The 19,925-nt window shown below is 42.0% G+C and overlaps 1 protein-coding gene across 13 annotated transcripts in view; it reads left to right on the forward strand.

Annotated features, from left to right (window-relative positions):
• Positions 1-19,925, forward strand: part of hivep3b (HIVEP zinc finger 3b) — a 696,153-nt gene that overhangs the window by 576,872 nt on the left and 99,356 nt on the right. For all 13 annotated transcript variants that reach the window (XM_073034355.1, XM_073034359.1, XM_073034361.1 and 10 more), the window contains one exon: positions 7,004-7,051. The gene's annotated coding sequence lies outside the window, so the exon portion shown is untranslated. The remainder of the gene's footprint in view (positions 1-7,003; positions 7,052-19,925) is intronic.

The following is a 19,925-nucleotide window of genomic DNA, read 5'->3' on the forward strand; positions in this document are numbered from 1 at the left end:
GGGTGAGTGTAAAATACATGAGAAAAAATAACTGACTATAGACCTTTGAATCCCAAAGCCATCCGCCACAGGGGTTTTCCTTGCAATATTTCTTGTTCTTGTAGACTCATTTCTAAAGGCTGACTACAATGGCTATATAACCACTCCATTATTGGTGTATTGACAACTGTCAACTTAAAGCTATATTGCATTGATTAAGGTCTTTCAGGAGTGACCAGTTCTAATGAATTTACTTCCATATTGCATCTGAAAGAAACAAATTCCATTTTCAACATAATATGAAGTTAAACTTTGAAGGCCAATAGTTTTCAATTCAATTATATTGACCAGGCCCTTCCAGCCCACTGAGCCAACTGCCCCATGACCATAGGAGCAAAATTAAGCCATTTGGCCCATCGCACTTGGCTAATCCATTTCATCATGGCTAATCCAATTTTCCTCTCGGCCCCAATCTTTTGCAGTCCCCCCCACTGTATCCCTTCATCCCTGACTAATCAAGATCTATCAAACTCTGCCTTAAATAGACATAAAGATTTGCTCTTCACTGCTGCCTGTGACAACAAATTTCACAGGTTCACCACCCTTTGGTTAAAAAAATTCCTTCTCATCTCCGTCCTAAAAGAATACCCCTCTGTTCTGAGGCTGTGTCCTCTAGTCTTGGACTCTCCTACCATAGGAAACATCTAACCCTCATTCTTCTGAATTCTAGTGAATACAGGCCCAGACCTATCATGCTCTTCATCTGACAAGCCATTCAATCTTTGAATAAATTTCATGAATCTCCTTTGAACCCTGTCCAGTTTCAGCACATCCTTTCGAAGATGAGGTGCTCCAAACAGCTCACAATACTCCAAGTGAGATCTCACCAGTGCTTTATAAAGTCTCAACATTACATCCTTGCTTTTGTATTCTAGTCCTCTTGAAATGAAAGCTAACATCACATTTGCCTTCTGCAACTCAGTCTCAATCTGCAAATTAACTTTTAGGGAATCGTGCACAAGGACTTCCAAGTCCCTTTGCGCCTCAGATTGTTGTATTTTCTCTCCATTTGGAAAATAGTCTACCTTTTTATTTCTTCGACCAAAATGCATGACCGTACACTTCTCGACAGTGTATCCCATCTGCCACTTTTCTGCTCATTTTAATCTGAGTACTTCTGTAGCCTCTCTATTTCCTCAAAACTGCCTGCTCCTCCACCTATCTCCATACCGTCTGCAAACTTTGCAAAAAAGCCATCAATTCCATCATCTAAGTCATTAACATACAGCGTAAAAAGACTCCGTCCTGACACAGACACCATGGAACACCAGTAGCCAGCTAGAAAAGGCTCCCTTTATTCCTACTCTTTGCTGCCTGTCAATCAGCCACTAATTTATCCATGTTGGAATACCATGGACTCGTAGCTTGATAAGCAGCCCTCGTGTGGTGCCTTGTCAAAGGCCTTCTGAAAATCCAAGTATTTAACATGAACTGATCCTTTGTCTATTTTGCTTGTTATTTCTTCTAAAAAAAATTCCAACAGACTTGTCAGACAAGATTTTCCCTTGAGGAAATCATGCTGACTATGGGCTATTTTGTCATGTTCCTCCAAGTACCCTGAAACCACATCCTTAACAATCGACTCCAACATCTTCCCAACCACTGAGGTCAGACTAACTGGTCTATAATTTCCTTTCTTTTGCCTCTCTCCCTTCTTGAAGAGTGGAGTGACATTTGCAACATTCCAGACTTCCAGAACCATTCCAGTATCTGGTGATTCTTGAAAGATCATTACTAATCTCTGCAGCCACCTCAAAGACTCGTACAATATCCTTATTCAGTTCATCCGCTATTTCCATGTCCCCCATTACTACCTCTGCAACATCATTTTTCAGCGGTCCGATATCCACTCTTGCCTCTTTTTACGCTTTGTTTCCAAAGAAACTTTTGGTATTCTCTTTCATGTTATTGGCTAGCTAACGGTCATATTCCATCTTTACCTTCTTAATGACCTTTTTAGTTGCCTTCTGTTGGTTTTTAAAAGCTTCCCAATCCTCTATCTTCCCACTAATTTTTGCTCTATTATATGCCCTCTCTTTGACTTTTATGTTGGCTTTGGCATCTTGCCTTTAGAATATTACTACCTCTTTAGGATGTATATATCTTGTACCTTCTAAATTGTTTCCAAAAATTCTAGCCATTGCTGCTCTGCCATCATCCCTGCCAAAGTTCTTTTTCAATCCGTTCTGGCCAACTTTTCTCTCATGCCTCTGTAGTTCCTTTTACTGCACTGTAATATTAATACATCTGACTTTAACTTCCCCTCCTCAAATTCAGGATGAATTCGGTCATATTGTGATCTCTTACCCTTAAGGGTCCTTTTACCTTAAGCTCTCTAATCAATTATGGTTCATTGCATAACACCCTATTCAAAATAGCTGATCCCCTGGTGTGCTCAACCACAAGCTGCTCTAAAAAGCCATCTCGAAGGCATTCTAGAAAATCCCCCTCTTGGAATCCAGCACCAACCTGATTTTCCCAATCTACCTGCATATTGAAGTCCCCCCATGACTATTGTAAGATTGCCCTTGTGGCATGTATTTTCTATCTCACATTGTAATTTGTAGACCACATCCTTCCTTCTGTTTAGGGGTCTGTATATAACTTCCATAAGGATCTTTTTACTGTTGCAGTTTCTTAGCTGTATCACAATGACTCAATACCTTCCGATCCTATGTCATGTCTTTCTAATGATCTGACTTCATTTCTTACCAACAGAGCAATGCTGCCCCCTCTACCTTCCTGCCTGTCCTTTTGATACAATGTGTATCCTTGGACATTAAGCCTTCCAGCTATAATCTTTCAGTCATGATTCAGTGATGCCTTCAACATCATACCTGCCAATCTGCAATTGTGCTACAAGTTCATCTACCTTATTCCGTGTACTATGCACATTCAAGTATAACACCTTCAGTCCTGTATTCGCCCTTTGCGATTTTTTTTTTCCACCTTAAATGTGGCAACTCATCCTGTTGACTGCAATTTTGCCCTATCATCAGCCTCTCCTTGCTAGGAATCTCACTACACATTGCCTCTGTTTGTAAATTAACTACTTCATCTTCGGTACTGTCACTGCTGTTCCTCTCCCTCTGCCAAATTAGTTTAAACTCATCTGAACAACTCGAGCCAACTTGGCTGCAAGCCCGTCCCGTATGTACGGATTGACCCTTCCCCAGAAAAGATCCCAGTGATTCATGAATGTGAACTCTTTCCCCCTGCACCAATTCCTTATTCCTCTGCCATGCATTCACCTGCAAAATCATCTTATTCTTGCCCTCACTGGCATGTAGCACAGGCAGCAATCTAGAGATTACTACCTTGGAGGTCCAGTTTCTCTACTTTCTACCTAACTCCCTAAAATCTCTCTTCAATACCTCCTCATCTTGTCTACTGATGTCATTGGTGACAATTTGTACCAAGACTTCTGGCTGCTCGCCCTCACCCTTGAGAATGCCATGGACCTCATCTGCGACAGCCTTGATCCTGTCACCAGGGGAGGCAACATATCACCTGAGTGTCTCTATCATGCCCATGCACAGAACCTTGCCTCTGTTCCTCTGACTAGGGAATCAGTACTGCATGCTTCTTCACCTTTCTTCTCTTCTGAGCCACCAGACTAAGTGCCAGAGACCTGGTCACTAGATCCACCCCGGTAGGTTGCCCCTTCAATAGTACCTAAAGGTGTATAATTATTATTATTGTGGGGATCAGCCACCAGGGGAGTCTGCACTGGCTATGCACTTCCCCTCCTTTTGACAGTCTCCCAATTACCTTTTTCCTGTAACCTAGGGTTGATTACCTCCCTATAACTCCTGCCTATTGCCTCCTCATTCCCCCATATGAGTCGAAGGTCATTGAGCTGCAGCTCTAGTTCCTTATTATGTTCTCTCAGGAGCTGTAACTCAGCGCACCTGGTGCTGATGTGTTTATTTGGGAGACTGGAGGTCTCCCAGACTTTTCACATCCCACACAGAGCAGAAGACACTGCCTCTGGAGCCATTCTCACTGAACTACTGTGCCCTGACATGTGAGGAATGGCTCTGGGCCTGTATTTGCTGGAATTCAGAAGAATGAGTGGTGACCTCATTGAAACCTATTGAATGGTGAAAGGTCTTGCAAGAGTGGATGTGGAGATGTCTTCTATGGTGGGAGAGTGTAAGACCAGAGGACACAACCTGGGAGTGGCGTTCTTTTGGAATGGAGATGAGAAGAATTTTTTTTTTTAGCTTAGAGTGGTGAACCTGTGGAATTATTTGCTACAGGTAATTGTGGAGGCCAAGTCTTTATGTATATTTAAGGCAGAGGTTAATAGATTCTTGATTGGTCAGGGCATGAAGGGATACTGGGAAAAGGCAGGAGATTGGGGCTGAGAGGAAAAATTGGATCAGCCATGATGAAATTGCGGAGCAGACTCAATGGGCCAAATGGCCTAATTCTGCTCCTATATCTTAAGATCTTCAATAAGAGCAGAGAATGAGTAAATTAAGATACTTTACCTCACCCAGGTCTGATCTTGCCTCAGCCTGATGAGCCAAAGGCACTTTATAGACTGGCACACTCAAAGAATGGCTGCTCCACTTGCATATGTTATTTTTATTGGCTCTTTTCTAATGAATCCCTGTTCCTGATTGGTCACTACTCAACTCAGAGAAACTGTTACAAAACTCTGCCTTTAAAATCTCGATCACTCTCCTAATTAAAAGGTAGCTCTTTTCACACAGCTTTGACATTGATTGTTCAACTTGTACTCTTTGATGCCCTTACTAGTCAAGAACCTATCAACCTTTGTTTTAAATATACCGCCTCCACAGCCATCTGTGGCAAAGAATTCCACAGATTCATCACCCTCTGGATAAAGAAATTCGTCCTCATCTCTGTTCTAAATGAATGTTACCATGGGTACTAAGACTGAGAGATGTGGTCAAACCCATGTTAGATGACTGTCAGCTATCATATTTTCTGATATTGACTAATATTTAGGCATAGTAATACAGAGCATCTCCAGTCCATGCAGGAATCAATGAGAATGCTGAAATCATACACAAATGAATTGAACAATTTCCAAATGGATGATCACTGTAGAGAGGTCTGAAGTGACAGAAGGATAAGGAGAATGTGAAAAGAAATATGACTGAGAATCTTCAACTAAATAACGTTGATGTTCAAAGTTAGCTGACTTAGTCACTTGGATAATATTTTCGTTATAGTCCATAATCTGTGGTCAGTTACTCAATATTAGGTTAAAGCTTTGCCAATAATTGCGCAATAAACATATTATTAATGGGTGTATCATGTCGTTGTGTTGTCACACATCAGATTCTTCCGTCTGTGAGGTACAACTTCCGTGTGGTTTATCATCTGCAAAACCACTGCCAAGTGGGAGATCACTGTTTCACAATGGAAAAATTAAAATGTGTTAAATTAATAGTCAAGATCTTAGCACTATGCATCTTTTCAAGAGCTAACAGTACATGATAGTTTGTTTGGAGTTGCAGCACAGAAAGAGCCCAATAAGTCCATACTGACTGACCACTTATTTACTCTCTCCACATTCTCCTCAACTCCCGCAGATTCTACCATTTCCACTACATGCTGGATACAATTTCCAAGCCCACAGGAAATATGAGACCTCGGTAAAAACCACATGGTCACAGGAAGAGCATGCAAATTCCACACAGTGCACAGGGTCAAGGTTGAAACCTGGCCAAGTCTCTGGCAGTGTGAGGCAGTGGCTGTACTAACTGTGCCACCTTCCATTCATCCATCCTGTGTAAGCTGCAGGTGACTCTACTGTCTGGACATTGTACGTTTTGAAACATATGTATTGACCTTCTTACTGGCTCATAGATTGAGCCTGTAATGCTATAAATTTAAATAGAGGTGTTTTCATTGGTTATTTGCATTGGCCTCATTTGCTCTCCGTCTGGGAGACTGCTGAAATAACTATTGTGGTAAAGCAAAGCAACAGGAAATATTTGCCTTGCTGTTTTGGTAGAAGTTAATTTTCTCTCTCTTTCCCCCAGTTGAGATATTTTTAAGTTAATGGGTATTTGCCAGGTGATGGAGATAGTGTGAGTGAGATGAAGAGATAGAAAATCCAGAGTTAAGCAGTGTTACAAGCATTTTCCGACTCAGCAGGTTTGACCTGGAGGAACTGGGAACTAATCTCTGGTGCACTGTTGTGTGAGAAAAATCATGGAAGCACTGATTTTCTTTTTAATTTCCTTTTTAAACATTTGTCATAAGAAACTGGAGATGGGCTGAAAAGTACAGGACAGGCCCTTCTGTCCACTATGTTGTGCTGACCATTTAACCTACTAAAATCAATCTAACCCTCTAATCACGGCTCTTTTTAAAAAAAAAGAAATAACTTGCCTCAGGCATCCACACCCCCCCCACCCCATTTGTTCCTCCAATAATGTTAAAATTATGCCCCTCCAATGAGTTCCATTTTCCTCCCACAGTCTAAAGACACACCAGTTAGTAGGTGAATTGGACATTATAAATTTTTCTGTGATTAGGCAAAGGTTAACTAGGTTGCTGTTCTAGGGCACTGCTCATTCGGTTGGGAAGGCCTGTTCCATGCTGTATCTCTAAATGGATAAATCTTATATACTTCTATCATGTCACCTCTCATCCTCTTTTGCTCCAAAGAAAAAAAGCCCTAGGTTGCTAAAACTATCCTCAGAAGATATGAGACTTTGATCTTATTCAGCAATCATTTTGTAACATGGCAATTTGCTGCATAAAATGGAATGTCATGAACGCAAGTGTCCGGCACTGATGAACGCTCCTGGAAAATGTCCAGCCCGCATGGGAGACCCTTCTGCATGCTGTTGGCTCATAAGGGAGAAATATACTAGGATTAGAAAATGCAAATTAATTTCCATGGGAAACTTTGCAATGCTCAGGCAACCCAAAAGACTTTTCTCACTTTAACAGGTTTCTCGTTTGCCTTTTGCAGATACAACAAAGATGACACCTTGTAAAGAACCAAGTTCAGGACCTGCAGGTACAAGAGTTGTTATGGTTTCATGTAGTGAATGCAAATGCTGAAATATAACATAATCATAATATAATTGTTTGGTCCTACTCTGGTGTTTAACTGTAAGTAAAACTCTCTTGTTCCCTCCCTCTCTAATTAGATGTTCATTTCAAATTGCCCAAACCCTGAAATCTCAACTTTCTCATTCCTTCTGGATACACTAGAAATTTTTGGGTGAGGTTTCAAAGTCAAAGTAAAGTAAAATTTATTATCGGAGTACATACATGTCACCACATAAACCCTGAGATTATTTTTCTGTGGAAGTACTTAGAAAATCTATAGAACTGTAAATGAGATCAACGGACACCAAACTGTGCAAACACGGATATAAATAAATAGCAATAAATAATGAACATGAAATAACCAGATAAAGAGTGCTTAAATGAGTATAGTTATCCTTTTTTGTTCAAGAGCCTGATGGTTGAGGGGTAGTAACTGTTCTTGAACCTGGTGGCGCGAGTACCAGAGGTACTTGTACTTTCTATCTGATAGCAGCAGTGGGAAAAGAACTGGTTGGTGACGATATTTGATAATAGATGCTGCTTTCCTATGGCAAAATTTTATGTAGATGTGCTCAATTTGGTTGGAAGGGTTTTACCCATGGTGTACTGGGCTGAATGTGCTACCTTTTGTAGGATTTTCTGCTCAAAGGCATTGGTATTCCCATATCAGCCATAATGCAGTCAGTCAGCACAAATTCCTCCACACACCAATCAAAATTTGCCAAGGATTTTGATGATGTGCAAAATTTCTGCAGACTCCTTGAGGAAGTAGAGGTGCTGTCATGACTTCTTTGCAATTTATTTATATGATGGGTCCAGGCCAGGTCTTCTGAGACAGTGACACCCAGGAATTTAAAGTTACTAACCCTCTCAACCTCTGATCCTCTGAGTACTGTCTTATAGACCTCTGGTTTCCCTCTCCTGAGGTCTGCAGTCAGTTCCTTGGTGTTATAGACATTGAGTGAGAGGTCGTTGTTGTTATTACACCACTCAGTTGAATTTTTAATCACCCTCCTGTATGCTCTTTCATCACCTACTTTGATATGGCCCATGACAGTGGTGTCATCAGTAACCTTTTATATGGTGTTGGACCTGTACTTGGCTACACAGTCATAGGTGTAAAGTGAGGAGAGCAGAGAGCTAGGTATCCGTCCATGTGGTACTCCTATGCTGATTGTGGAGGAGATGTTTTTGCAAATCCAGACTAACCAGGGTCTACAAGTGAGGAAATCCAGAATCCAATTGCACAAGAGGTTATTGAGGTCCAGGTCTTGGAGTTTACTGATTAGTTTTGAGGAGCTGATTGTGCTAAATACTGAGCTGTAATCAATAAAGAGCCAGTGTGCAGGCATGGGAAGCCTCAAAGGCATCAGCGGCACCACTAAACCTGGTGAGTTCTTTCTCCTTGTGTAGGGGTTTTTCTTATTTTTTTGAATCATAAAAGAGAGATGGGGTCTATCAGCGTGGGGACTGGAATCAGATTGGGAACTTGGAGGCTTTGACTTAAGAGGCTTCAAAGAGAAGAAGCTGAGGCCAACAAAAGGGGTAAGAAGGGTAGGTTTTTCCTTTCATTATTGCTGACTTGGACTTGGTTGCCCATTGTACAGTGTAGGCAGGAAGGCAGATATGGCAGTGGAATACCCCTGTAGGATGTGGGAATTCATGGAACCTGATGGTTGCCCTGATGATTACACCTGCAGGAAATGCAGCCAACTCCATCTCCTGAAAGACTGCATTAAGGAGCTGGAGCTGAAGTTGGATGAACTAAAGATCATCCAGGAGGCAGAGCAATTGATAGATATGACTTTTGAGCAGGTGGTTACATCAAGAGTGTGGAATTCAGGGAGTAGATGGTCGAGTACGTAGAGGGGTAAAGGGTGAAGGAAGACCAAGCAGGGCCCCACTGTGGCCAAATTCCTCAGCAAGAGGTATACCACCTTTGGATACTGATGAGGGGGATGACCTATCTGGGCAAGGCAACAGCAGTCAGACCAATAGCACTGTGGTCAGTCTGAGCCTCAGTAAGGTAGGCTGAAATCAGGTGGAGCAATAGTCATAGGGGACTCGATAGTTCAGGGGACAGGTAGGCGATTCTGCGGCAGCAAAAGAGATGTCAGGATAGTGTGTTGCCTCCTGGGTGCTGGGCTCCAGGATGTCTCTATGTGGTTGCAGAATATTCTTGAAGGGGAGGGTGAACAGCCATAGGTTGTGGTACATGTTGGCATCAGTGACATAGGCTGGAGAGGGGTAGAGGTCCTGTGCAGTAAATTTAGGGAGTTAGGAAGGAGGCTGAAGAGCAGGACCTTCAAAGTGGTATCTCTGGATTACTCCCAGTGGAATGAGCTTAGGGAAGGTCAGAACAGAAAGATAGCACAGATGAATGAGTGGCTGAGGAGATGGTGCAGGGTTTCAAGTTCTTGGATCATTGGAACCTTTTCTGGGGTAGAGTGACCTATACACGTGGGACAGGTTGCACATGAACTGGAGAGGAACCAAAATCCTGGGAGGGAGGTTTGCTAATGCTATTGGGAGGGTTTAAACTAGATCCGGACTGGAGTGGGAGCTGAAGTGAAGAGGCAGAGGATGGGCCGGTTGGCAGCTTGTAGGCAGTTTGTGAGGTGATTGAGCAAAGATGCACGGTCAGATGGTTTGAGATGTGCTTATTTTAAGTATCATAAACAAGGCAGATGAACCTAGAGTGTGCATGGTACTATGAGGTTGTGGCCATTACAGAGGCTTGGATGTCTCAGGGGCAGGAATGGCTGCTGAGTCTGCCAGGCTTTGGATGTTTCAAAAAGGACAGGGAGGGAGGCAAAAGAGGTGGGGGCATGGCATTGCTAATCAGGGATAGTGTCACAGCTGCAGAAAAGGAGGAAGTCATCGAGGGATAGTTCACTGAATCAGTATGAGTAGCTGTCAGAAGTAGGATGGGGGCCATAACTCTCCATAACTCTGCTGGGTGTTTTTTTTCATAGAACGCCCCCCCCCCCCCCCCAAAAGTTATAGAGATGTCGAGGAGCAGATAAGGAGGCAGATTCTGGAATGATGCAATAATAATAAGGTTGTTGTGATGGGAAATTTTAACTTTCTTAATATTGACTGGCATCTCCTTAGAGCAAGGGGGTTGAATGAGGTAGAGTTTGTTAGGTCTGTTCAGGAAGGTTTCCTGATGCAAAATGTAGATACGCCAACTAGAGGAGAGGTTGTACTGACTGGTATTGGGTAATGAACCTGGTCAGGTGTCAGATATCTCAGTAGGAGAGTGTTTTGGAGGTAGTGATTACAACACTATCACCTTTACCATAGTGCTGGAGAGGGATAGGAGCAGACAATTTGGGAAAACATTTTAATAGGGGTAGGATGAAATATGATGCTATTAGGCAGAAACTTGGGAGCATAAATTGGGAGCAAATGTTCTCGGGGAAATGCATGGCGGAAATGTGGAAAATGTTCAGGGAATGTTGGCATGATGTTCTGCATGGGTATGTTCCATTCAGCCAGGAAAAGGATGGTAGGGTAGAAGAATTATAGTGTTACAAGAATGTAAAAAATCTAGTTAAGAAGAGAGATAAAGCTTATGAAAGGTTCAAGAAATTAGCTATTGTTAAAGTTCTAGAAAATTGCAAGGTTTCCAGGTAGGAGCTTAAGAATGAAATTAGGAAAACTAGAAAGGCCCATGAGAAGGTCTTGGTGAGCAGGATTAAGGAAAACCCCAATGCATTCTTAAAGTATGTGAAGAGCAAAAGGATGAGCCATGTGAGGAATGAGTCCTTAAGTGAGTGTAGCTGTCCCCTTTTGTAAGAGCCTGGTGGTTGAGGGGTAGGAACTGTTCTTCAACCCGGCAGTGCAAGTCCTGAGGCACTTGTACCTTCTATCTGATGGCAGTAGCGAGAAAAGCATATGGCAGGGGTGGTGAGGATCGTTGAAGATGGATGCTGCTTTTCTATGGTAATGTTTCATGTAGATGTGCTCAATGATTGGGATGGTTTTGCCTATAATATACTGGGCTGAATCCACTACCATTTGTATGATTTTCTGTTCAAAGGCATTAGTGTTCCCATACCAGACTGTAATGCAGCCAATCAGCACACTTTGCAGCACACATCTATAGAAGTTTGCCAAGGTTTTTGATAACATGCTAAACCTCCGCAGAGTCCTGAGGAAGTAGAGGTGCTGTTGTGCTTTCTTCGCAATAATATTTATATGATGGGTCCATGACCTGTCCTCTGAGATGGTGACATCCCAAGAATTAAAAATTACTGACCCCATCCACCTCTGATTATTGCTCCCTTTCCTGAAGTCTACAATCAGTTCCTTGGTCTCATTGACATTGAATACTTGGCTGAGTGGTGTAAAGACTTTGAACTTTAAACTTCCCAGCTCTTTACTTCATCCCTCACCCCTCCTAGTTTCACCTATCACCTAGTGTTTCTTCCTCTCCTCCCTTCTAAATATGACTCCTCATCTTTTTTTCGCCAGTCCTGCTGAAGGGTTTCAGCCCGAAACGTCGACTGTACTCTTTTCCATAAATGCTGCCTGGCCTGCTGAGTTCCTCCAGCATTTTGTGTGTGTTGCTAAGTTATTTGAAAATGTACAGGGCAAGTTTCTTCTCCACAAAGAGTGGTTGGCAGTTGGAATGAGCTGCCTGGGCTGGTAGTGGAGTCAAAATTGATAGAGGTAGTTGAGAGAAAATGGAAATTTTTGCACATAGTGTGGGCAGAAAGGATTAGTTCAGTTGAGCATTTGATTACTGAGTTAATTAGTTCAGCACAGTATTGTGGGCTGAAGGGCCCAATCTTGTGCTATACTGTTCTAATTTCTATGTCCACTGAGGACTGAGGCTCTACGTTATTGTCTTCCATTCGATCATTTGCATTTCCTAGAGTGATCACCTTCTGTCTGGATTGTGTTCAATGATCCAGGAGCCACTGTGCTTGGGCAGCAGCCTTGAGAGCCTGCCTCCATTTGCTTTCCACTGTTGATAAATTCTCTTTCATCTGTTTGACAAGACGGTGATAATGAAATGAATAAGTTTAACAGATTTGATTCAGTGGGGGGAGGGGATGCTCTTGCAAATGACCTGAGAATGATTCATTTGGGCAGCATTCTCAATGTAAGTGATTTCACTAGGGCATTTGAAATTGGAGTGCAGTGTGGTGCATCTTTCCATTGTTGTCCCCATGCAGGTGCGAGGATTAAACACTTGTAATCCAGAAGTCAGGGTTTCTCATCAGAAATAAAAACCTGCGTCGAAATCAGAGCAGGCACAAGGCTCACAACTTGACTGGGCAAGTTGGCCCAGTGTCCTCAGGTGGAGAGCATTGGTGAGCCTGACTCATTGGTTGCAAGAATGACAGCAGCATCCCAAAGGGCTCTCAAGAATTCTTGGACTACAATAGGGGATGGCTTACTAGTGAGTGGCAGATGGTGGATTTAAATATTTGGCTCTAGTGGCTCCTTGAAGAACGTCTAGATGGTGAGAGGGCCTGATCCCAACACACATTGTGGAGACTGTGGCAGTCCCTGTGCCATGCTGGCCAATGGGTTCAACATGGATGTTCAGCAATATGCTCACTGTAGGTTTCAATTACACTTCCTGTTGCCTATAAAATCCCACCCAAACCACACTGAACTTTGTATTGACTCCTCCAATTTGTATACAACACTACAATCTGCCTGTCACCTGGAATTAACAAATTTGCTCAGTTCTGCTTTGTTTCAGTGAAATATGGAGTTAAATATCCAGTGTGGAATATTGCAGTTCAGTCTGTAAGAGGTGTGCTGTAAAAAAAAAACAAGGATATTGCTGATTGTGCAAGCTGGTAGTGAGTTAGCAATTAATCATAAACACAAGAGATTCTGCAGATGCTGGAAATCCAGAGGAATGCATCAGGTCAGGCAGCATCTATGGAGAGCAATGACCAGTTGACATTTCAGGCCAAGTTTCTTCATCAGGACTAGAAGGGAAGGAGAAAGAAGCTCGAATAAGAAAGTAGGGTGGGGGGGGGGGGAGGAAGGAAGGGAAGGAGTACAATCTGGCAGGTGATAGGTGATGCTAGGTTTATAATAAAAGGCCTTGCATTAAAATATCAGTTGCCAGCACAGTCCTGAAGAAGGATCTCTGCCTGAAATGTCAACTGTTTATCCTCTCCAGATAAGCTGCCTGAACTGCCGTGTTCCTCCAGCATTTTGAGTGTGTTGTCCTTCAAATAACCTGTTTTCTTTGGAGAAGGGATATCCAGATAGTTTGGATGAAATTTCACTGAAATTGTCAAAATCAATTAAAGGCACTCAAATGGCAAAAGGTTGAAATAAAACCAAGGAATATGATTTAAAGATTGGAAAGCTGAGGGAGAAAGTCAGTCAAGTTTATTGTCATAGACGGGTACAATGGAAAAACTTAGTTACAGCAGCATCACAGGCACATAGCACCAGATAAGCAGCACTTGCAAGAAAAACATAACACAAATTATAAAATTTTTACCAAAAAAACACAATTAGATCAAAAGACAAGATCCATTTTAATTGAAAGTGATTGGATTGGTCACAGTGATGGTTAGAGTTTTTCTGGTGGCTTTTCTTCATTCGCTAGAAGAGTTTTAGCTTCCCACTTAACTGCAGCTGATCATAAACTAAACTCAGTAAGGTAGATAAACTAAAGCTAAGCAGGTGACTCTGGGCACGTGAGTAATGGAATGAATCTAATCTTTTCCTATGGTGTGGCAGGCTCAAACCTTTAGTGAACTGTATTCCAGGATCTCTCTGCATCTCTGCTCTGCCACTATTGATATAATTGCTTCTTTATTATTTTCTTGCCAAAATGGGCAATTTCACAATTTTTCTTCATTATATTCCTGTCTGTATCCCTGTTGTAATGTACTGTACTTTTCATGCACTATCTTTGTGTCATCAGACAATTTATCAGCAAGGTCAACGCCAATGGAACATTCCTCCTCACCAAATGTACTGAACTCAATCTGGTGATTACAAACACCCTATTTCACCAGAAAAACAGGCACAAAGTCTGCTGGCAACATCCACACTCCAAACACTGGCACCTCATCAACTACATCATCGTACGATCTTGGGACCAACAAGATGTACTGATAACAAGAGCTGTTACTGGTGCCGATGAGTGCTGGACAGACCGTTGACTAATCTCGTCCACCATGAAAATGAAGATTCAGCCAAAAGGAAACACCAAAAGCAGAACACTACTAAGAAATTAAATGCTGACATCCTTCAAGACATCAACCATGTACAGAAGTTCCAACAAAATCTTCAGAACAACTGCCTCAACAAATCCCACCATCTGTAGAAGAACACTGGAATTAATTGAACATTATCATCACCTCCTGCAAAGAAACAATTGGGTTCAAGACGAAAAAACATCAGGATTGGTTCGATGATAACGACAAACTACTCCAACAACTCATCGACGAAAAGAGAAAAGCTTTTCATCACCTTACAAAATGACCGACAATTGGCTACCAAAAGGAAACGTTATCAGGAATGCAAGGCTGCAGCCCAGAAGAGCACCCGAAACCTGAAAAACCAATGGTGGAGGAAGAAAGCTCAGGAAATCCAACAACTAGCAGATGCCAACGACACTCGAGGCTTTTTCAATGCAACTAAAGCTATTTTTGGCCCATCCACTCAGGGTCTTGCCCCTCTCAAAAGCAAAGATGGTTCAACCATCCTGAAGAGCAATGCTGACGTCAATTCTAGCTGGAGGGAGCACTTTGAAGATCTTCTAAATCAAACCGTCTCATTTGACAGGAATGTGATTAACAACATTCCAAAACAGCCTGTTGACGACTCCCTGAGCAAAATACCAACACTTGAAGTCAAGGAAGCCATCAAAACCTTGAAAAACAACAAGGCCGCTGGACTTGATGGAATACCAGTCGAAGTCTACAAAATTGAAGGTAACCCACTTCATTATCAACTGCATCAACTTCTCATCAAGATCTGGATAAATGAAGACGTACCAGCAGACTTTAGAGACTCAGCAATCATTACCATCTACAAAAGGAAAGGCGATTGATCTGAATGTGGAAACTGTCGCGGAATTTTCCTGTTAGCAACAGCAGGAAAGATCCTCACCCGCATCATGAACAACTGGCTCAAGCCTTTAGCCGAGAAGATCCTTCCGGAGACACAAGCCAGTTTTAGACCATAACGTGGAGCAATCAACATGATCTTCACAATGCGACAACTACAAGAAGTATGTCGTAAACAACTTAACCTTTGTACATGGCATTCATTGACCTCACCAAAGCCTTTGACTCGGTATCAAGGGAACTCCTTTGGGATGTCCTATCCACCTATGGATGCCCTGAAAAGTACATTCAAATCTTGAGACTCCTCCACGATGGCATGCTTGCCACAGTCATGGTCAGCAATAGTAACTGTGAGCCTTTTCAAGTCATATCAAGAGTAAAGCAGGGATGTGTGATTGCCCCAACCTTGTTCACCATCTTCATTGCGACAATCATCCACATCATCAAGGACAACCTACCCCCAGGAATCAAAATTGTCTACAGAACAGATGGCAGACTTTTCAATCTTGCCTATCTCAAGTCCAAAAACAAGACATTCACGAGTTCCCTCATCGAGTTCCAATACGCAGATGACAACAGTGTTGCAGCTCGCTCAGAAAACCACCTACAACAGATTCTGACTGCCTTCAACCGCACATACACGAAACTTGGACTTGCCATCAATTCCAAGAAGACTCAGATCATCTACCAACCATCACCAACTGAGACAAATCGGATAGAACCATCAATTCAACTTGGCGAAACAACCCTGGAAAACGTGGACCACTTTCCGTATCTTGGAAGTCACCTCTCCTCCAATGTCGACCTTAATGACGAGATCCAACATGGTCTTAAATGCGCTGGAACAGCTTTTGGATGTCTCCAAACAAGAGTCTTTCATGATCATGACATCCAAACAGACACCAAAATGGTAGTGTACAAAGCAGTGGTAATCCCAACGCTCCTGTATGCATCAGAAACCTGGACAACATACTGACGACATCTGAAGGCACTTGAAAAGTTCCATCAACGCTGTCTTTGAAACATCTTAAATATCAGCTGGGAAGATAGAAGAACCAAAATAAATGAAGTAAAAACAACAAGCATTCAAGCCTACGTCATCAAGAACCAACCAAGATGGAGCGGTCATGTTGTTCGGATGAAAGACGAATGTCTGCCGAAACAAGTCTTCTACTCCCAGCTTAAAGAAGGCAAACATAAGAGGCAGACAACAGAAGAGATTCAAAGACTTTATAAAAGCCAAAATGTAACATCGACATCAACAATTGGGAAACCAATGCCAAGGGCAGGAAACTCTGGCAAATCATCATCTGAGAAGGAACAGTAACTTTCGAAGCCAACAGATGTGCAGAATTAGAAGAAAAAGGAAGAAAATGGAAAGAGAGGCAGCAACAGGCAAAGCTCGATCTGCCATCTGGAACTACCTGTCCTGCATGCGGAAGAACTTTCAAAGCCAAGACTGGACTCATAAGCCACTTGAGAGCCCATAAATAGATCAGCGGAAGGAAGACCATTATCCTCGACCTTGAGGGATGGCCACAACGACAGTACCTTTCGTACACTATCTTTGTGTCATCAGAAAATTTATCAGCCGTGCCTTCAGTGTCTTCATCCGAGTCATTTATATAAAATTTATAAGACGTTGAGGGCCCAGCACTGATCTGTACCACACTTCTCTTTCTACATGAACACTTTAGCAATTGTCTTCCAGAAATCCAAGCATAATGCACCTGATGGTTCTCTCCACAGTAAATTTTAACTATGTTAACGTGGCTTGAGATATTTACTCACTTATTTGTCAGTAAAGGCTTCAGTATCTCATTGCAATTAACATTCATAGTGCCAAAGGCTTAAGGAGTTTAGCAAAAAACAGACTGAACACTCGTCAATATTGACTAATCAACACCATATCAATAGGTGCAGAACTGTCTGGTGGACCAGGTGTTGCCTGTATTTTTTTTGATGGATTTGAAACCACCTACACTATTTTGAAAACATAGAAAGCCTACAGCATAATACAGGCCCTACAGCCCACAAATTTTTTTCTGAACATGTCCTTACCTTAGAAATTACTAGGCTTACCTATAGCCCTCTATTTTACTAAGCTCCATATACCTATCTATAAGTCTCTTAAAAGACCCTATTGTATCCGCCTCCACCACTGTTGCTGGCAGCCCATTCCACGCACTCACCACTCTCTGAGTAAAAAAAACTTACCCCTGACATGTCCTCTGTACCTACTCCCCAGCACCTTAAACCTGTGTCCTCTTGTGGCAATCATTTCAGCTCTGGGAAAAGGAAAGCAAAGGATTTATTTCCTATGTCTTGGCCATTGTTTTTATTGACAATACAACTCAAGAATTTGGACATAACTAGAAATTTATAGTGTGCAATGAATTTCTGCCTTCTGTACATTAAAGAAAAAACAATTGTCCAAACAGAACATTATATAAAAATGGTTTAATGTATTTACTGTACATCACTATAATTTGTTGAGACTTGCAACATGTCTCCAGATTATGAAAACATAGATGCAGGTTGCACCTTCCATTAATGTAACAGAAGCATCTCAAAACATGATTTTCTCATCTATCTGAATATACTTAAGTTGGTCTTATTCGTGAAAAGATTCAGTAAAATTCTTAGTATCTGCTTTCAGAAGAATTTTTAAATGCTAAGTTGATTTCTATCTAATTGAGCTTTATGAACACTACAGCACAAGATGTGACCCCCCCCCCCCCACTGTTGTGCGAAAATAATCAAACTATTAATTAAAAATCTAATCTAGTCCCCTCTGCCTACACAGGTCCATATCCCTCCATTCTCAGTGCAATCATGTGTCTCTCTGGTCCATGTCCTTCCATTCTCAATATAATTATATATCCCTCTGAGCCCCTTAAATGCCTACACTGTATTTGCCTCAACTACCACTCCTGGTAGTTCATTCCAGGCACCCAGCATGCTCTCTCTCTCTCTCTCTCTCTCTCTCTCTCTCTCTCTCTCTCTCTGTGTATGTGTATATATATATATATATATATATATATATATATATATAATTTTTAAAAGACCTGTCTTGCATGGCTCCTTCACTGAATTTCCCAAAAGGGTTTCATTCTGAGTACAGTGCTGAATTGCTGACGATAACTTGTGGTTTAGAAACACTTGCAGGTGTGGAAATGGAGAAGTAGTTTCTGGTTATATGGCCTAATGTCAGCTGATTAGGTTCGAGGATAGCACCTTGAAATGGCTTCCTTCCTGTGGGGGGAAAAAAATGTGATATGAAAGCAAGATTGTAAATGGATAGAATCCTCCTCCTCCATGTGCCCTTCCACCATGTACTATGTTGCCAGACCTAAGTTGGGTGCAATGGCATTTGTGTGCATCAATGGAAAATTCTCACAGAGATCAGCATTGCCCTCATCTGAGCATCTTCTCCAGCCTGTTGCATTCAGATGTACTCTCAGAATCTCACAGTCATGCTTAGAGTCTTAGAGGTCAAAGTCATAGATTTTTGACTGCACTCAATCATAGGACAAAACACCTTGACACTGCTGAGGCTGAATGAGGGAAGTGGGAGGGGACTTGTGTTGAATATAAGGAACACAAGTGAAAGTATCAATTTACGCGCAGAGGACTGATTTGGTGAGACATTATTGTGCGCCATGAAGAGCGTTCTAACTGGTTGTATCTCAATCTGGTATGGAAGGGCCACTGCACAGAATCGGATAAAGCTGTACAAAGTTGTAAACTTAGCCAGCTCCATTGTTGGCACTAGCCTCCCCAGCATCACCGTTTGAAAGTGTCCTTGATGCCTCAAAGTTGGCATCCATCATTAAGGACCGCCAGCTCTCAGGATGTGTCCTCTCTCAGTACTATTATCTGAAAGGAGGTACAAAGGTACACATACAATGTTTTTGGAATAGCTTTTTCCCCTCCGCCATCAGACAATGAACCCATGAACACCAATTCACTATTTTTACTCTCTTTTTGCACTAATTTTTTATTATTGCAATTTATAGTATATTTTATGCATTGTACTGTACTTATGACATATGTTAGTGCTTATAAACCTGATTCTGCCTATAGGTTCAGCCATTGTGCAGTGCTGCAGTGTGGATACTGTTCCCTTATCACATGTTTATCAATAGGTTGGGAGAGAAAGCTGCGTTTAGTCGAAGGGTTTTCCGTAGATAAGATGTTCATTATTCTGTGGGAAATACATGTAATTTGTACAGTAGCAAAGAAGAATAAATATGCACCCATCAGACACGAAGACCTCAGGGATAAAACATCAATTTTACTTCCTGAGCTCTTACTCCAGAGGAGAGCCCATTTCTCTGGACTTGTTGATGATCTTTTTATGGGGTGGTGGGGCAGGAAAAGTGTCTGATGGATATCTTCATGACAAGTGCAAATATCCATCAGCAGTGATGCCAATGTGATGGAGGCCATCACCCCAGATTGCACTGGAATGCCTGGCGTGACAATCTTAGCACTTCAAAACATGCTGATGGGTGGGGGTTAGGGTTTGGTGTTCTTTTTGTGTGAGGAATTGAGGAATGCAGTTGGGTGTGTGATGTCACTTTTTTTGCAAGGGAGGGGGTTGGGGTTTAGGGTTTGTGAGTTTTGTTTCTTTTTCCTTTTGTGTGGGGAGGGGGGGTTTGATGTCTTTTCTCTTCTGTATTTCATGGCCGAATGAAGAAGACATATCAGAGTTGTATTGTACATGCATACTTTGACAATAAAATGAACCTTTGAACTTCTTGTATGTCCATA

The sequence above is a fragment of the Hemitrygon akajei genome, chromosome 32 (assembly GCF_048418815.1).
Source record: "Hemitrygon akajei chromosome 32, sHemAka1.3, whole genome shotgun sequence".
In the NCBI taxonomy this organism is placed as follows: domain Eukaryota; kingdom Metazoa; phylum Chordata; class Chondrichthyes; order Myliobatiformes; family Dasyatidae; genus Hemitrygon; species Hemitrygon akajei.